Source organism: Macrobrachium rosenbergii, chromosome 12 (assembly GCF_040412425.1).
Source record: "Macrobrachium rosenbergii isolate ZJJX-2024 chromosome 12, ASM4041242v1, whole genome shotgun sequence".
Taxonomy (NCBI): domain Eukaryota; kingdom Metazoa; phylum Arthropoda; class Malacostraca; order Decapoda; family Palaemonidae; genus Macrobrachium; species Macrobrachium rosenbergii.
In genome coordinates, this window is record NC_089752.1 from 28,334,295 (window position 1) to 28,351,383 (window position 17,089).

Below are 17,089 nucleotides of genomic sequence, written 5' to 3' on the forward strand. Positions count from 1 at the left end.
TCTCCAAGATACTTATCTTCACGCCCCAATTCATCCACGTTCGATGAAGTATCTCAGGTTGTCTTGGGGGACTAGACGTACCAGTTCAGGGCTCTCTGCTTTGGACTCTGCACAACGGCCATACCACGTTGAAAGCACTGCTTCTCGTCCGATCAGCGAAGTTAAGCAACGTTGGGTCTGGTCAGTACTTGGATGGGTGACCGCCTGGGAACACCAGATGCTGTTGGCGTCACATTTTTCTCCGAGGGTGTTTACACTTCTCATGAAAAACGTTGCGATGCAGTTGCACCTGTCGCACGTCAGGATCTCTCTCTACTTGGACGACTGGTTGATTCGAGCGTCGTCTAAGCGAAGGTATCTGGAGGACCTTCAGTTGACTCTGCAACTCGTGAAGTCCCTGGGACTTCTGGTCAATGTGGAAAAGTTGCAGCTGATCCCCTCACTGTCCATTGTGTCTGGGAATTCAGATGTATTCAGCGGCTTTTATAGCGTCTCCGTCGCAAGAACGGCAACTTCTATGTACGAAAAAGTCTCGGCCTTCTTGGGGAAGGAAACATGCTCGGTGAGGGAATGAATGAGTCTGCTGGGGACCATTTCCTCGCTGGAGAAGTTTGTTTCCTGGGAGTCTGCATCTCAGGCCTCTTCAGTTCTTTCTGTTGGAGAACTGGCAAAGCAAGGAAGACTTGAAAGAGGAATTGAGAATTCTTCCTTCTGTAAAAGAGGATCTGTAGTGGTGGCTCGATCCAACGAAATTGCAGAAAGGGATCTCCCTCAAGCTTCTGAACCCCGACCTAGTGTTGTTTTTCCGACGGGTCGTCAACAGGTTGGGGGGCAACACTAAGGGGAGAGGAAGTGTTAGGAACCTGGAGAGAGGAACAGGTGTCCTGGCACATGAACATCAAAGATTTGGCGGCTATCTTTTAGCTCTCCAATTCTTCGAGGTCCAAGTTTGCAGTCGTGTAGTTCAAGTAAACTCGGACAACACTACGGCATTGGATTACCTCAAGAGACAGGACGGAACACTCTCTTGTTCCCTGTTCAGCCTTGCAAGAGAGATTATTCTTTGAGCCTATGCTCGCAACATTTCGATTCTCACAAGTTTTGTTGCAGGGGTCGAAAATGTTCGAGCAGACCTGCTCAGTCGGCGCCATCAACTCCTGCCGAAGGAATGGACCCTTCATCAGGAGGTTTGCCAAGATTTTTGGAAACTTTGGGGTCGCCATCTTGTGGATCTTTTCACGACCTCAAGAACAGTGAGGCTTCCTCTATAAAGCTCATCTGTACTCGACCCGGGGGCTGTTGCGATAGATGCTCTTCTCTGGGATTGGATGGGAATAGATGTTTACGCCTTTTCCCCCGTTCAAAATTCTGGGAGAAGTCACACGCAAGTTCGCGGCCTCACAAGGGACGAGGATGACTCTCATCCCCACGTTTTGGCCTTCGAACCACTGGTTCTCGGAGTTTCTCTTCTGGTTGGTAGACGTTCCGAGAACCCTTCCTATGAGAGCAGACCTGCTCATACAACCCCACTTCGTGAGATATCTTCAAAATCTCCCCGCTCTGAACCTGACTGCTTTCAGACTATCGAAAATTGGTCAGAGCGAAGGGGTTTTTCTGGCCAGGTGGCACGGGCCATCGCTAGAGCCAGAAGTTCTTCATCTAACAGGATATATCTAGCGAAGTGAGTAACCTTCAAGGGTTGGTGTAGAAAGAAGGGCTTTTCCTCTTCCTCTATCACTGTGAGCCAGGTTGCAGATTTTCTCCTTTACTTAAGAGAAAAACTCGATTTAGCAGCTCCGACTATCAAGTGTTATCGGAGCATGCTTTCGACTGTTTTCAGACACAGAGGATTAGATTTGTCTGACAATAAGGACCTCCACGATCTTACGAGCTCTTTCAAGACGTCCAAGGTTCCTCAGCTAATTCCTCCTGCTTGGAACTTGGACGTAGTGCTCAAGTTTTTGATGTTTAGTCCTTTTGAGCCTCTCACTCTGCATCTCTTAAGGATGTTACTCGAAAACGGCATTCCTCACGGCTCTGGCGATGGCGAAGAGAGTGAGCGAAGTTCGAGGCCGTCATGTGGGCTTCAAGGAACACGATGCTGTCTATTCTTTAAGCCCTAAGTTCTTGGCTAAGAATGAAAGGCCTTCTAACCCTTGGCCTAGACACTTTGAAATTAAAGGTTTAGCAGACCTTATTGGACAGGAACCTGAGGGAGTTCTATGTCCAGTTAGAGCTCTCAAGTACTACCTTAAAAGAACACAGGACACTCGTGGTCCCTCGGATAATTTATGGTGTTCTGTGAGGCAACCAGTTAAACCTATGTCGAAGAATGCACTGGCATTCTTCATTAGGGACGTCATTAAGGACGCACACTCTAGTTGTGACGACTCCGACTTCAAGTTGTTGAGAGTTAACGCTCACGAGGTGAGGGCAGTTGCTACCTCCATGGCGTTCCAGAAAAATATGGTACTCAGTGACATTCTCAGTGCCACATTTTGGCGAAGTCAATTTGGTGTTTGCCTCACACTCTTGGCGAGATGTTTAGGTAGCATACGAAAATTGCTTTTCGCTGGGACCATACATTGCTGCTTCAGCAACCTTGGGGACAGGGGGTAAATCTGATCCTATCCCCTTTTTAATTGTGTTTTTATGGTTGTTGGGTCGACTATTGGAGGCAGTCTTCCCAATCCTTTGCAAACTAACGCTTTAGGTGTTGGTTAGGTGGTTAGTAATGCTCTTTTGTCCTCTTTGTATGGTCTATGATCTAGTCACATTGTGGTCACGCCCCGTTGACAGATCATCTAGAAGTCGCCAGCTATATAGGTCACTACCTCGCTGGGGTCTCTAGTAAAGCAGAAGCAGACTAGAGTGACAGTAACCACTCAGTCAGCTACGCTATCAGATAAGAACCAAAATAATTTTACCAATAATTGGTTTTTTCCTAATTCTTGGCTGTCTCTACCCTCCAAAGGTGGTATTCAGCTATATATATATCTGACAGGTAAGTCTCATGAACAAAATGATATTTTAATGATAAAATAAAGTTTGTTCATACTTACCTGGCAGATATATATATTCATATTGCCCTCCCTCCTCCCCTCAGGAGTCAGTGGCGTTAGAAAATCTGAATAGAAAATGGGAATGGTTCCTGATACCCGCCTCCCAGCGGCGGGAATGGGTACTAACCACCTGCCCGGCCACTGCGTGTGCCGCGAATTTTGAAATTCTGTCGGACTTCGGAGAATACAGCTATATATATATCTGCCAGGTAAGTATGAACAAACTTTATTTTATCATTAAAATATCATGTTTTTACTTATATAAAATTAATGACACTTCTGTACAGTTATACATACATAACTGATGTTGCTAAAATTCTTTCATTTTTCATGAGTATGTAAATTTAAATGTATCATTTATCAGTAGGGAAGATTTCTTTACGCACATTCTTTCATTGCTTTTGTTGAAAAACATCGGCTTATAAATTGGGTTTGAACTTGGAAGTGTAGTTGCTCCCTAATTTCCGAATTCTTACTGTCACAATTGTATAGAAGGGCAATCATGTATCTGAGTCACTTCTTTTCCAGGTTGTCCAAAATTTTAAAAGGTGTTACATGGGCATGTTACTCTTCTTGGGTCAGTTTTTTTTTATTATTTCCCCCTGAGAAATGAAGCGTTGTTTATCGGGTAAGGTCGTGGACCCAATGCTCTCTCTCTACGACCCATACGACAGATGGATTCAAAGTCACCTTCCGTGACGCTCTGAAACGCAAGGAAGGAATTTGTGAAAACGCCAAAAGAATGGATGTTGTTGAACAGGGAATTCCTAAGATTTTCCAATACAAGTATCAGCTGAGCACCAACCCCCTTTTTTATTATTTTCTTTTTTGCCCAAGGTCTTTAGAAAACCAGTAAGGTTGTTTTTTTTTTGGTGGTCCAATAGGCCTATTGGTCTGCGATGTCCAGTTCACCGTCGTAGCTTTTTGCCGTTGTTTAGCTGCCCTTTTGACAGAGGAGATAGAGTAAAGGAGATTCTTTCCTATTAGAGTAAAGGAGATTCCTTCCTAATGATCATTGTTTGGCAACACGGCATTAGATACTTTGTTGGTCGTTTCATTCCGCAAACGGGAGAGGGTACAAAAGAACACTGTTTTAATGTATAACTTAAAAAGGAACACTTAGTGAATAATTAATTGTTGTAGTCTTTGGGATATGACACTGACTTTATTGATGAGCCTATTTCATACGACGAGTCTTAACCTTTGACTCCAGTCTTTCTGTTTTGCAGCAAATAAAATCTTACTTAATGCTGACAGAAAGCTAAGTAATCTCCTGAGTCTTCTCATGCCTAAGGATATGATGCTGTTAATGTCACATCTTTCAAATCTTTCGTTTTTTTATTGTTAAAATAGTGTTAGTAGGGGAAAAACGCCCAAACCCCTCATTTTACAAAACGCCTCAAATTCCTTTCGCCAATCACCCCATCCCATCTCCGAACCTGAGATGTTATCAAGGGTGACCTGTCCGAGATAAGAGTTCGTCTCCTTACTTGGGGCATAATTTAATTTATTACAGTATATGAGGCATTTTTATGATTTATTCCATATACGTACATGAGATTTTTTCTTTATTTATATATTCCAATTATGTCAACAACGTACATGAGATATTTCATCTGTCGTATCAATTATTTCATGTACGTGCGCGAGGTGTTGTAAACACATTCATTAAATCAGACCTTCCCTATCTTCATCGGGGAATTCTGACGGGTCGTAAACACAGCTTGACTTCAGGCTGTTGACAAGGATTTTGATGGGGGATATGGGGAAATTAGTACAGGTTCTTAGCGGTGTTTCCATGTACGTACACGAAACCTCCACTCAGCAAATTGACTCCCGCGGCGAGGTGCTCTACGATAAGACCGCCTAGTTTGTTTTCGCTTACAAGTTTAGGAGGGATGGGAGAGGAGCAATTCTCCGCTTCATTAGTGACCCACACTTGAGAGAGAGAGAGAGAGAGAGAATTAGAGGGAGAGACTTTCTTGGCACCACTAATTTCAGCATGACTCCTTTGAGAGAGAGACTAAAACCAGTAAGCAGCATGACTATTTGGGAGAGAGAGGAGAGAGAGAGAGAGAGAGAGAGAGAGAGAGAGAGAGAGAGAGCGTTTATATGCTTCATTAGTGACCCACGACCAGGTGTCCTATGATAATAAGACTTCCAAAAGCAAACAAGACCCTATCTCAGACGTCCCCTGATAAGATTAAATTACTCAGCACAGTGTGTTTAACAAAAACAAAACACAATATATATATATTACAATAATTTTATATAATATATATGGATATATATATTGGATACTGTATATATATATATATATATATATATATAATATATATCATATATATATATTGTATATATATATATATATTATTTGGAACCACCTTTGACAATCACCTCAAGTGATCTCACCCTGGGGCTCATTGCTTAACAGAAAAATCATCGAATGGGGTTTATTTTTACCAGGGGTGAACCCTTCCCATTCTCAGCTCCATCAGCTGCCAAAATAGATGAAATGGTAGTCAGTCTTATGACCTTACAATTTGTAACGCCTCCAGATCACTCTGCTCGCTTGTTGAAACGTCTGATTTGTCGATGAAATCCGCAGTCCAATCATCCTTCGCTATGGACAGGAAGCGTCCAATCTCCCAATCACTTGATGTCTGAATATAGCGACTTCTGACGGTAAAGTTTTTTATGTCTTGGTGTATCCTGCCACACTGGGATCAAACATTTTGCACATATAAAAGGCATTGAAATTACTGTTTTTCATCGCGCCAGAGGTTGCCACTCACTATATGCAAGAATTTGATCCAATTTCCCACTGCATAACCCATAGTTTGCATTATAATGAAAGGCATGAAACTTACGGGTTTTTACGCCGCGCCAGAGGTTGCCACTGCAGTATATGCAAGAATGGGATCCAATATGCAATGGATAACCCAATTCACATATGAAGCAGGCATGAAACTTACGGGTTCTTACGCCGCACCAGTGGTTGCTTTCCACGCATATGTGATTGGGCATTGATATCCCATTCCCGAGGGTATCACATGGCAGGGGTGCACGACAATCCAATCTTCGGGCACTTGCTGCCAGTCCCACCAGCCGCTGTAGTCTCTCCATCGCGCAGAGATGCTTCCGCAGCCATATCCAGGATTGATTTCCATCACAAAGCTCAGCTCATTCCTGTTCCCAACATCAGAGATGACCCGGCTTCTTTCTTCTGCAAGTCAACCAGTTTTCATCAAAAAGCAGAATCCTCTTTACGCACCATTCAGGTGACGGCGTTTATCTTGTAGAGCTTCCGAACAATTTCAGATTCTCGCTCCAGCGTTCGTAGTCTTGCTGCAGATTCCAGCCTCATATTCTGACGCACTTCCTTTTTATTTAGGGACTTTTTATTTAAAGGAGTTTTAGTCGGGTCTTTTGAGTGCGTCTTGGTGTCAGTTGAAGGACGTTGCAATGCCATGATTTGGCGAAGTGTCCATTCGTCGGTAGAGGACTTTGCAGTTGATCTGGGGCTTCCTCAGACATTGAGTTTTATTCAAAGGCTTTTTTTTTCAACTTTCGTCTCTGATATAGGCTGTTCTTGCGGCACCATTTTAACCATAGTCTTCTCTCTTGTGCACACTTCCTTTTCCTTGCGTGTATCAGATTATGGCCGTTCATTTTCTTCACTTGCCTTTTCTCCTTTAAGAATTTTGACTTTCCATTTCCAGGGATCTGATCTTCGTATCCTAGCGGCAAGGTCTTTACTTCTTGGAGTCGTTTCGAGTTCCAAGATTGCCCCATCTTTTTCAAACTCCATGGTTTCTAACCTCCTTCGCCCGGCCAGTTCGAATTCAAGCTGAACTCTCCTCGTCATTTCATTTAGCTTTCAATTTGCCTGGCGATTTTTCTGAAGTCCAACAGTTGCAGATTCTTTTAACAAATCTATGACTTCCTTTTGATCTGCGTGCACTGTTTTCCAGTCTGAGGATCTCTCTGTCCCTCTGCAAGTTCTGTTCTTTGAGCTTTTCCAGTTCCTCCTTTTTTCAACAATTTCTATCTTACATAGGTCGAGCTGTTAAATTTTTGGCTAAAAGATCTGCTTGATCAGTCTTAATGGCTTGTAACTTGTCTTGTTCAAACCGTTGATCTTCAAGGCCTTTTTGCTAAAAAAAATTACCCTTTCAGACTTTCAACGTGATTCTGCTTCCTGACATTCTCTTCTCGAATTCTTTCTCCTACTACTTAAACGTAGAAATAAATGACAGGCGGGTGTTAACTTTTCATTGAGTTTTTTTTAATGATAATGCTATCACCTGAGGGAGTGACTGTATATGATGCTACATTGATAGTGTTCAGATTGATAATACTCTTGATTGTGCTGGATCAGTTTTATGAATACACATCGTCATCGTATTCTTCACCGCGGTTAGATTCTCCATGTTGATGTGTCTGAAAAAAGAAAACACCATTTAATTATTAAGATGTAAATCAGGCATGTGAGATGTAACGGCAGTTATGTTTATTATTACTGTTTTGTTGATCACCGGCATTGTCAAAGAGGAGTTATTTAAATACTTACGGTGGGGTTCATAAACTTGGTAAAGTTGAGTACGACAGTTTCTTCAAGACTTTCATTACCATACGCTTCCTGCTAAATGCCTTAGAGCTCAATGAATGCGTGTTTGAAAGGAGATGTGCCTTCCTCCTTTTTCATTTTGCTGCATGCTCTAGGTGTGATACAGGTTTGTTGTGTACAGGTTCAGGCCGAATTCGATCACTGGATTATATGCATTTGCTCCTCTCCCATCCCTCCTAAACTTGTAAGCGAAAACAAACAATTTCCCCCGGTCTTGGGTCTTATGGCAGAGCACCTCGCCGCGGGAGTCGATTTGCCGGGTGGAGGTCTCGTGTACATAATATATGGAAACACCATTAAGAACCTGTACTAATTTCCCCATATCCCCCATCAAAATCCCTGTCAACAGCCTATAAGTCAAGCTGTCTTTATGACCCGTTAGAAATTCCGCGATGAAGATATGGAAGGTCTGATTTAATGAATGGGTTTACAACACCTCGCGCACGTACATGAAATAAATGATACGACAGATGAAATATCTCATGTACGTAGTTGACATAATTGGAATTTATAAATAAACAAAAGAAAAAACCTCATGTACGTATATGGAATAAATCATAAAAATGCCTCATATACTGTAATAAATTGAATTATACCCCGGGTAAGGAGACGAACTCTTATCTTAGGCAGGTCACCCTTGATAACATCTCAGGTTCGGAGATGGGATGGGGTGAGAGGTGAAAGGAATTTGAGGCGTTTCTGAAAAATGAGGGGTTTTGTAAAAATGAGGAGATTTGGGCGTTTTTCCCCTACTGGTGTTCTCCTTCCTGGAGGTCAACTACCTTCTGGTATACTCATCGTTTAGACAGAACTGTTGGATGTGGGTGTTGCCTTTTCACAGCTGTCGTAATTGTGATTCTTACTCTTGTGGGATATCCTGTCCGGCCTCCTAATAGCTGTGCCCATAGGGAGTTTGAGTTTCCTTCAGTGCCATGTCCTTAGAATTAGTGTGTGCCACAGCTTCCAAGGCACGCACCTCCACATTCTGATGAGGTCACATTTTTTCACGTTTCCAGGACATCTCTCTTTCCCTCTACTGTGAAACTGCGAGACAGTCTTCCTACCGCTGTCACTGATAATGGTGTTCGTTGGCCGAGGAGAGGTTATACTACTCCCTGGGAGACGAGGCTGCAGTGCTGACTTGAGAAGCCTCTCGTTCTATCCTTAGTTCACCTGACCTATGTTGTCGACTGTACACTGCGTATGCATATATATATATATATATATATATATATATATATATATATATATATATATATATATATATATATATATATATATATGTATGTATGTATGGATGTATGTATGAATAGATATAGATTTTCCACTATGTTGGTATTAATCTTGACATTTTTATCTTTTTTTATTCAATCGTTTTTTAGCTGTCATAAACATATTTGCTAATAATAATAATAATAATAATAATAATAATAATAATAATAATAATAATAATAATAATAATAATAATAATAATAATAATAATAATAATAATAAATTTCACATGAAAATTATAGAAAGGCTCATGGATCGTTTTCCAGTTTTTTTTGTGAAGGTTATAGGGATCAGGGATCTGTCCTTTTGATTATAAGTTTATCCGGTTCTGGTTCACATCTTGATCCCAGTTTTGACGAAACTTTTAGGAAAGGATTCTCATAAGCCAGGGACTCATCCACTGGGTCTGTGTGGTAATCCGGACAGAAATCCGGATACGAAGGCAAGGAAATTTCGTGAAGAAAAGAATTTGGAGAACTTTACAAAGAAAGTCAACCATGAATTAATGATCATCACGTTACCCCCCTCCCTCCCTGCCTTTGTGTCTTTGCATTCGTTGTTTGAACAGAATCGTAAGTATACTGGTTTCTCAGCAATTTAAATTGTGTTAATTTCCAAATACTTGAAAATATTTTAACATTACTTCTACTGCTATTACCGGTGCTGCTGATTCTACTTTTATGCCTTCATAATGTTAATGATTACTTATGATGTTTTGAAAATTGTCAGGTAATGATAACTATTTTAGAACTTATTACTAGAGCAACTGCTGCTAATTTTGATCTTTGTAATGGCTATTTAAATCTCCTCTTATTACATTATGCGCATAGAATCTTTGTCTCTAAAATCTGTTTCGGTTCATAGGGCAATCAGCCCTTCCAACGTACCCAATCAGCGACGGAGTGCATTTCCGGAAATAGCACCACTTTGCCTGTTGGTGCCCAGTGACCTGTGATGCCGTTGCCTTAATTACCAAGGGTAAGGTTAGTTAACGGGAGCTGTTTGCTCATTAATTCCAGTGACTTTGATCATTTAATCTTGTTATCACTTGGAGAACTGAAACGACGAAAAACAAGATGTAAAACTGATGCGTTTGTCGTAGGTGTTCAAAAACACCGTTGTTGTGCACTATTGAGATACTTTCACTTTGGTTAGAATTTGTTTACCTATCATCCGGAAAGGAATGATTAACCTTGACAGTGTTGGACTTTTTTGTTAACGCTCGTCACATTTGTGCTTACTTCAAAAAAGAGGGATTGTTCCTAACCCGAAACGGATAATGAATTTAGATTGTCCCCATTCCTAAACAAAGTAGGTTCTGAAAAGAATCGAGGGCTATTGCTTTCAAAAAAAAAAAAAAGAGTGATTATTCCTAACCCGAAACGGATAATGAATTTAGATTGTCCCCATTCTTAAACAAATTAGGTTCTGCAAAGAATCGAGGGCTATTGAAAGAAAGCAAAATTGTTGAAAAAAGATCCGCGATTTTCAAAAAAGTTCCAGAAGCTTCATTGGTCTTTCAGGCAACAATAAAATTGCTGTAGTTTCTTGTAATACCTGATTCGTCATAGACGACCTAAAATTGCTGAGACACCGTTATAGAGATTTGTTACTTAAGGCAGCTGTACAATGTCAAAGAAGACATAACAAGCCAAGCCAGTTGTGGAATATCCAAGGGATGAAGCATTTTATCTATAAAAGCATAGTAAATCTATAGGCCAACACTTTGGTTATTTTACTGTGGTTTGCAAGCCTGGTACTGTACGTTCACTGTTGCATTTTCAGACCCATGCACCACTTGCAAAAAGGTTTACTGTTGAACATGGTTTAATGAAATGTGGACGGGCTATTTAGTGAACCTTGACCTATTTTGTTTTAAGTTCCACAGGGTAGTGTTCTTGGTCAACTGTTATCTTTAGTGTATACAAGTGATATGGTTGTTGGCCTGAAAAACAAGATTATTCAGTATGCCGATGATGCAATACTTGTGGGTGTAGTAGTCTCCACTTATGAGAAATGAAGCTGCCCTCAGCTTCAGTCGGGACAAGGACCGGATCAGGGAATGGTCTAGTCGGTAGAGCGTGAGGCTGAACTCCAGTAAAACAAAAACACTATTGATTAGCAGATCTCGTACAGATTTCCCACCCCATCCTCCCCTTCACATCTAACTTTTGAGAAACGTCTAATGCAAGTTTCAGCAAATGCCGCACGAAAGTTAAGTATTGTTCGTAAGGCCTCATATATTTATAACAGTAAAAAAATCAGTGCAATACTGTTCTCCGTTGAGGATGTCTGCTTCTGCCAGAGATTTCTCTTTTAGACAGAGTGATTCGTGGTGGTAGGTTTCTGTTTCGTAATAGTAGCAGTTATGGACCATCGACGGATGGTCTCTTGTTTATCACTTTTTCATAAGTTGTACTTCAACAGAGTTCTTTCACATTCACAATTGATCCCTGATCCCCTTTACCTGCCGAGAGCAACCAAATTTGCTGAACAGCATCATCAATATGCAGTAAATGTTCCTCGCTGTCGAACTCCTCAGTTCCAGAGGTTCTTTACTCCTCATACCGTTGGACTGGAACAGCCTCCCGGAGGATGTGCAATTGGAACTGAAGATGCAGTGCATTACTACCCTAATACTATTCTCCTTGCATATTAATACGTTATCTATTAATTAATTAATTTTTTCTTGTTTAATAAGTGGGATCTCTTCTTTATGTATTTACATTTACCTCCTCTTACTTCTTCCTAATGAACACCATATTCTTTGGAAGCTTGACTTTTAAGTCAATGGCCCCTGTTGGCTTGTTCCATACGAATAGTTTCATCTTCTGAATAATAATAATAATAATAATAATAATAATAATAATAATAATAATAATAATAATAATAATAATAATGATAATAATAATTATGATGATGATGAATGAATATTATTGAATGAGTGTCTGTGTGAATAAGTGTTAGCCCTCAGTCTGGTAATATCCAGGGTAAATTTTATCAGGTGTTGATTTGGGTTAGTTTTCAGTTTTTATGTCCTTTTTAAACTTTTTCTACAATATTTGCTGATGAAGTTCATAAAAATTCTGGGTAATTTATCATTTCCCCTATTTGCATGGAAATAGGTGTCATTAGAATATGTATATATATTTTTACACATACTCAGACACAGCTACACACACACACACACATATGAGCGTCTGTCAACATGCATGCATATTTACATGCATTCTTGTAGATATATCTATCTACATATGCGAAGGTGAATGTGCAGAGTAAATGCTTCGATTAAAAAAACCTTGTCATTCACACACACACTCACACACACACACACACACACACACACACACACACACATATATATATATATATATATATATATATATATATATATATATATATATATATATATATCTAGTAAATATGAATGACTTGTAAATGTAGCACGAACATTGCTTAGTTAGGGGAAGTGGCTTTTGCTAGGCAGTGCAGAAACTTACAGTACTTATTCGCTTGAATCTTTAGTACTCATACTGTTTCCGGATGTAAGCTCCAAAAAGGGAAGTTCTTTGTAAGACTTCTTGGAAAATGGGAATTAAATTTTACCTGATATTAAATCCTCAGAAAATCTGAGTGTGGCGTGATGTTGTGGAAACAGCTCTGATCAATTTTTACTTTTTCATATTTTCATCTTTTGATTTTAGAAGCTGAAGGGTAATATCCGTAGCCGATATCGGTTGTGGATATTTACAGTCAGCTGCGTAACAACAGCTTAAAAAAAGCCTTAGTCTAGTAATTCCCATAGAAGCTGGAAGAGTGCAGTGACGAACGTCCGTGGAAGATGAAAGTGACTCCACATGCTTTTAGAAGGGGATCTAAAAGAAGGTAAAGAACAAATGGAGAAAAGGGGAGAATCTGGAAGAGGGGATTGGTAAGGGTAGGGAGGGAGGGGTGGGGGAAGGGAGGAAGAGGAAGAGCTGTAGAGAGGAGGAAGAGAATAGTTGAGGTTTGAACTAGAGAACAGAGGATCGATGAACAAATATATATATATATATATATATATATGTATATGTTCCTTGTAACATATATATATATATATGTAATGCATAGATAGATATATTAGATATATATATATATATATATATATATATATATATATATATATATACACACACACATGTAATGTATGTATAGATATACTAATATATATATATATATATATATATATATATATATATATATATATATATATATATATATATATATATATATATATATATATATTACACATTTAGAAATTCCAGAAAACACAATATAAAAAGAAAAAAAATGAGCAAAAGGTGCATATATATATATATATATATATATATATACATACATATATATATATATATATATATATATATATATATATATATATATATATATATATATATATATATGCACCTTTTGCTCATTTTTTCTTTTTATTCTGTGTTTTCTGGAATTTCTCTTATGTGCGTATTTTTTTTTTTTATGTAACACCTGGGTTCTGTGTTTTTGTGGTCTTTGTGTTGAGTGGGAGCTTAGTTTAAGTATGGGGAAGCTGATGCCATTTTAGCTTGTCCCGTACTAGTTTGTGCACAATATCAATGATGATGATAATAATAGAGAAATGATGACGCTTATATTACATTATTAAAAATAATTGGAAAAAATATTAATGTTCCAGCGCTGGGAAAATCCGCTAAAATGTAGTAATGATGATGATTAAGAAACTCAGAATCATGTCTTGGAAAATGGAAACGAACAAAGTAACTTTTCTTTGTATCTATCAAAAATTGTTTATGCTGTAATAACTTTATATAAAACAGAGCATAAAGAGTCAAGATTCTTCTTTCTCTCTCGCTCTCTCTCCCATTTCTCAGACTCTTCTTTCTCTCTGGCTGTCTCTCTCATTTCTCAGATTTTTCTTTCTCTCTGGCTGTCTCTCTCATTTCCCAGATTCTTCTTTCTCTCTGGCTGTCTCTCTCATTTCTCAGATTTTTCTTTCTCTCTGGCTGTCTCTCTCATTTCTCAGATTTTTCTTTCTCTCTGGCTGTCTCTCTCATTTCTCAGATTCTTCTTTCTCTCTCGCTGTCTCTCTCATTTCTCAGATTCTTCTTTCTCTCTGGCTGTCTCTCTCATTTCCCAGATTCTTCTTTCTCTCTGGCTGTCTCTCTCATTTCCCAGATTCTTCTTTCTCTCTGGCTGTCTCTCTCATTTCCCAGTGATTCTTTCTTTCTCTCTGGCTGTCTCTCTCATTTCTCAGATTCTTCTTTCTCTCTGGCTGTCTCTCTCATTTCCCAGATTCTTCTTTCTCTCTGGCTGTCTCTCTCATTTCCCAGATTCTTCTTTCTCTCTCGCTGTCTCTCTCATTTCTCAGATTCTTCTTTCTCTCTGGCTGTCTCTCTCATTTCCCAGATTCTTCTTTCTCTCTGGCTGTCTCTCTCATTTCCCAGATTCTTCTTTCTCTCTGGCTGTCTCTCTCATTTCTCAGATTGTTCTTTCTCTCTGGCTGTCTCTCTCATTTCCCAGATTCTTCTTTCTCTCTGGCTGTCTCTCTCATTTCTCAGATTCTTCTTTCTCTCTGGCTGTCTCTCTCATTTCCCAGATTCTTCTTTCTCTCTGGCTGTCTCTCTCATTTCCCAGATTCTTCTTTCTCTCTCGCTGTCTCTCTCATTTCCCAGATTCTTCTTTCTCTCTGGCTGTCTCTCTCATTTCTCAGATTCTTCTTTCTCTCTGGCTGTCTCTCTCATTTCTCAGATTCTTCTTTCTCTCTGGCTGTCTCTCTCATTTCCCAGATTCTTCTTTCTCTCTGGCTGTCTCTCTCATTTCTCAGATTCTTCTTTCTCTCTCGCTGTCTCTCTCATTTCCCAGATTCTTCTTTCTCTCTAGCTGTCTCTCTCATTTCTCAGATTCTTCTTTCTCTCTCGCTGTCTCTCATTTCTCGGATTCTTCTTTCTCTCTCGCTATCTCTCTCATTTCTCAGATTCTTCTTTCTCTCTCGCTGTCTCTCTCATTTCCCAGATTCTTCTTTCTCTCTCGCTGTCTCTCTCATTTCTCAGATTCTTCTTTCTCTCTGGCTGTCTCTCTCATTTCTCAGATTCTTCTTTCTCTCTGGCTGTCTCTCTCATTTCCCAGATTCTTCTTTCTCTCTAGCTGTCTCTCTCATTTCTCAGATTCTTCTTTCTCTCTCGCTGTCTCTCATTTCTCGTATTCTTCTTTCTCTCTGGCTGTCTCTCTCATTTCTCAGATTCTTCTTTCTCTCTGGCTGTCTCTCTCATTTCCCAGATTCTTCTTTCTCTCTGGCTGTCTCTCTCATTTCTCAGATTGTTCTTTCTCTCTGGCTGTCTCTCTCATTTCCCAGATTCTTCTTTCTCTCTGGCTGTCTCTCTCATTTCTCAGATTCTTCTTTCTCTCTCGCTGTCTCTCTCATTTCTCAGATTCTTCTTTCTCTCTCGCTGTCTCTCTCATTTCCCAGATTTTTCTTTCTCTCTGGCTGTCTCTCTCATTTCTCAGATTCTTCTTTCTCTCTCGCTGTCTCTCTCATTTCTCAGATTCTTCTTTCTCTCTCGCTGTCTCTCTCATTTCTCAGATTCTTCTTTCTCTCTGGCTGTCTCTCTCATTTCTCAGATTCTTCTTTCTCTCTAGCTGTCTCTCTCATTTCTTAGATTCTTCTTTCTCTCTCGCTGTCTCTCTCATTTCTCAGATTCTTCTTTCTCTCTCGCTGTCTCTCTCATTTCCCAGATTCTTCTTTCTCTCTGGCTGTCTCTCTCATTTCTCAGATTCTTCTTTCTCTCTGGCTGTCTCTCTCATTTCCCAGATTCTTCTTTCTCTCTAGCTGTCTCTCTCATTTCTCAGATTCTTCTTTCTCTCTGGCTGTCTCCCATTTATCGGATTCTTCTTTCTCTCTCGCTGTCTCTCTCATTTCTCAGATTCTTCTTTCTCTCTGGCTGTCTCTCTCATTTCCCAGATTCTTCTTTCTCTCTGGCTGTCTCTCTCATTTCTCAGATTGTTCTTTCTCTCTCGCTGTCTCTCTCATATCCCAGATTCTTCTTTCTCTCTGGCTGTCTCTCTCATTTCTCCGATTCTTCTTTCTCTCTGGCTGTCTCTCATTTCTCGGATTCTTCTTTCTCTCTGGCTGTCTCTCTCATTTCTCAGATTCTTCTTTCTCTCTCGCTGTCTCTCTCATTTCCCAGATTCTTCTTTCTCTCTGGCTGTCTCTCTCATTTCTCAGATACTTCTTTCTCTCTCGCTGTCTCTCTCATTTCCCAGATTCTTCTTTCTCTCTAGCTGTCTCTCTCATTTCTCAGATTCTTCTTTCTCTCTGGCTGTCTCTCTCATTTCCCAGATTCTTCTTTCTCTCTGGCTATCTCTCTCATTTCTCAGATTCTTCTTTCTCTCTCACTGTCTCTCTCATTTCTCAGATTCTTCTTTCTCTCTGGCTGTCTCTCTCATTTCCCAGATTCTTCTTTCTCTCTAGCTGTCTCTCTCATTTCTCAGATTCTTCTTTTTCTCTCGCTGTTTCTCTCTTTTCTCCGATTCTTCTTTCTCTCTCGCTGTCTCTCTCATTTCTCAGATTCTTCTTTCTCTCTGGCTGTCTCTCTCATTTCTCAGATTCTTCTTTCTCTCTCGCTGTCTCTCTCATTTCTCAGATTCTTCTTTCTTCTCTCTCGCTGTCTCTCTCATTTTCTTAGATTCTTCTTTCTCTCTGGCTGTCTCTCTCATTTCATTTCTCAGATTCTTCTTTTCTCTCTGTTTCTCTCTTTTCTCCGATTCTTCTTTCTCTCTGGCTGTCTCTCTCATTTCTCAGATTCTTCTTTCTCTCTCGCTGTCTCTCTCATTTCTTAGATTCTTCTTTCTCTCTGGCTGTCTCTCTCATTTCTCAGATTCTTCTTTCTCTCTGGCTGTCTCTGTCATTTCTCAGATTCTTCTTTCTCTCTGGCTGTCTCTCTCATTTCTTAGATTCTTCTTTCTCTCTGGCTGTCTCTCTCATTTCTCAGATTCTTCTTTCTCTCTCGCTGTCTCTCTCATTTCTCAGATTCTTCTTTCTCTCTGGCTATCTCTCTCATTTCTCAGATTCTTCTTTCTCTCTCGCTGTCTC

General features: G+C 39.9%; 1 protein-coding gene and 1 non-coding gene across 3 annotated transcripts in view; both read left to right on the forward strand.

Moving 5' to 3' along the window:
* LOC136844471 (immunoglobulin superfamily member 10-like) overlaps positions 1-17,089 on the forward strand; it is an 809,371-nt gene that overhangs the window by 182,065 nt on the left and 610,217 nt on the right. The gene's annotated exons all lie outside the window — the stretch shown is intronic.
* LOC136844526 (5S ribosomal RNA) lies at positions 111-229 on the forward strand. Its single transcript, XR_010854911.1, has one exon. It is a non-coding gene; the product is annotated as a 5S ribosomal RNA (ribosomal RNA).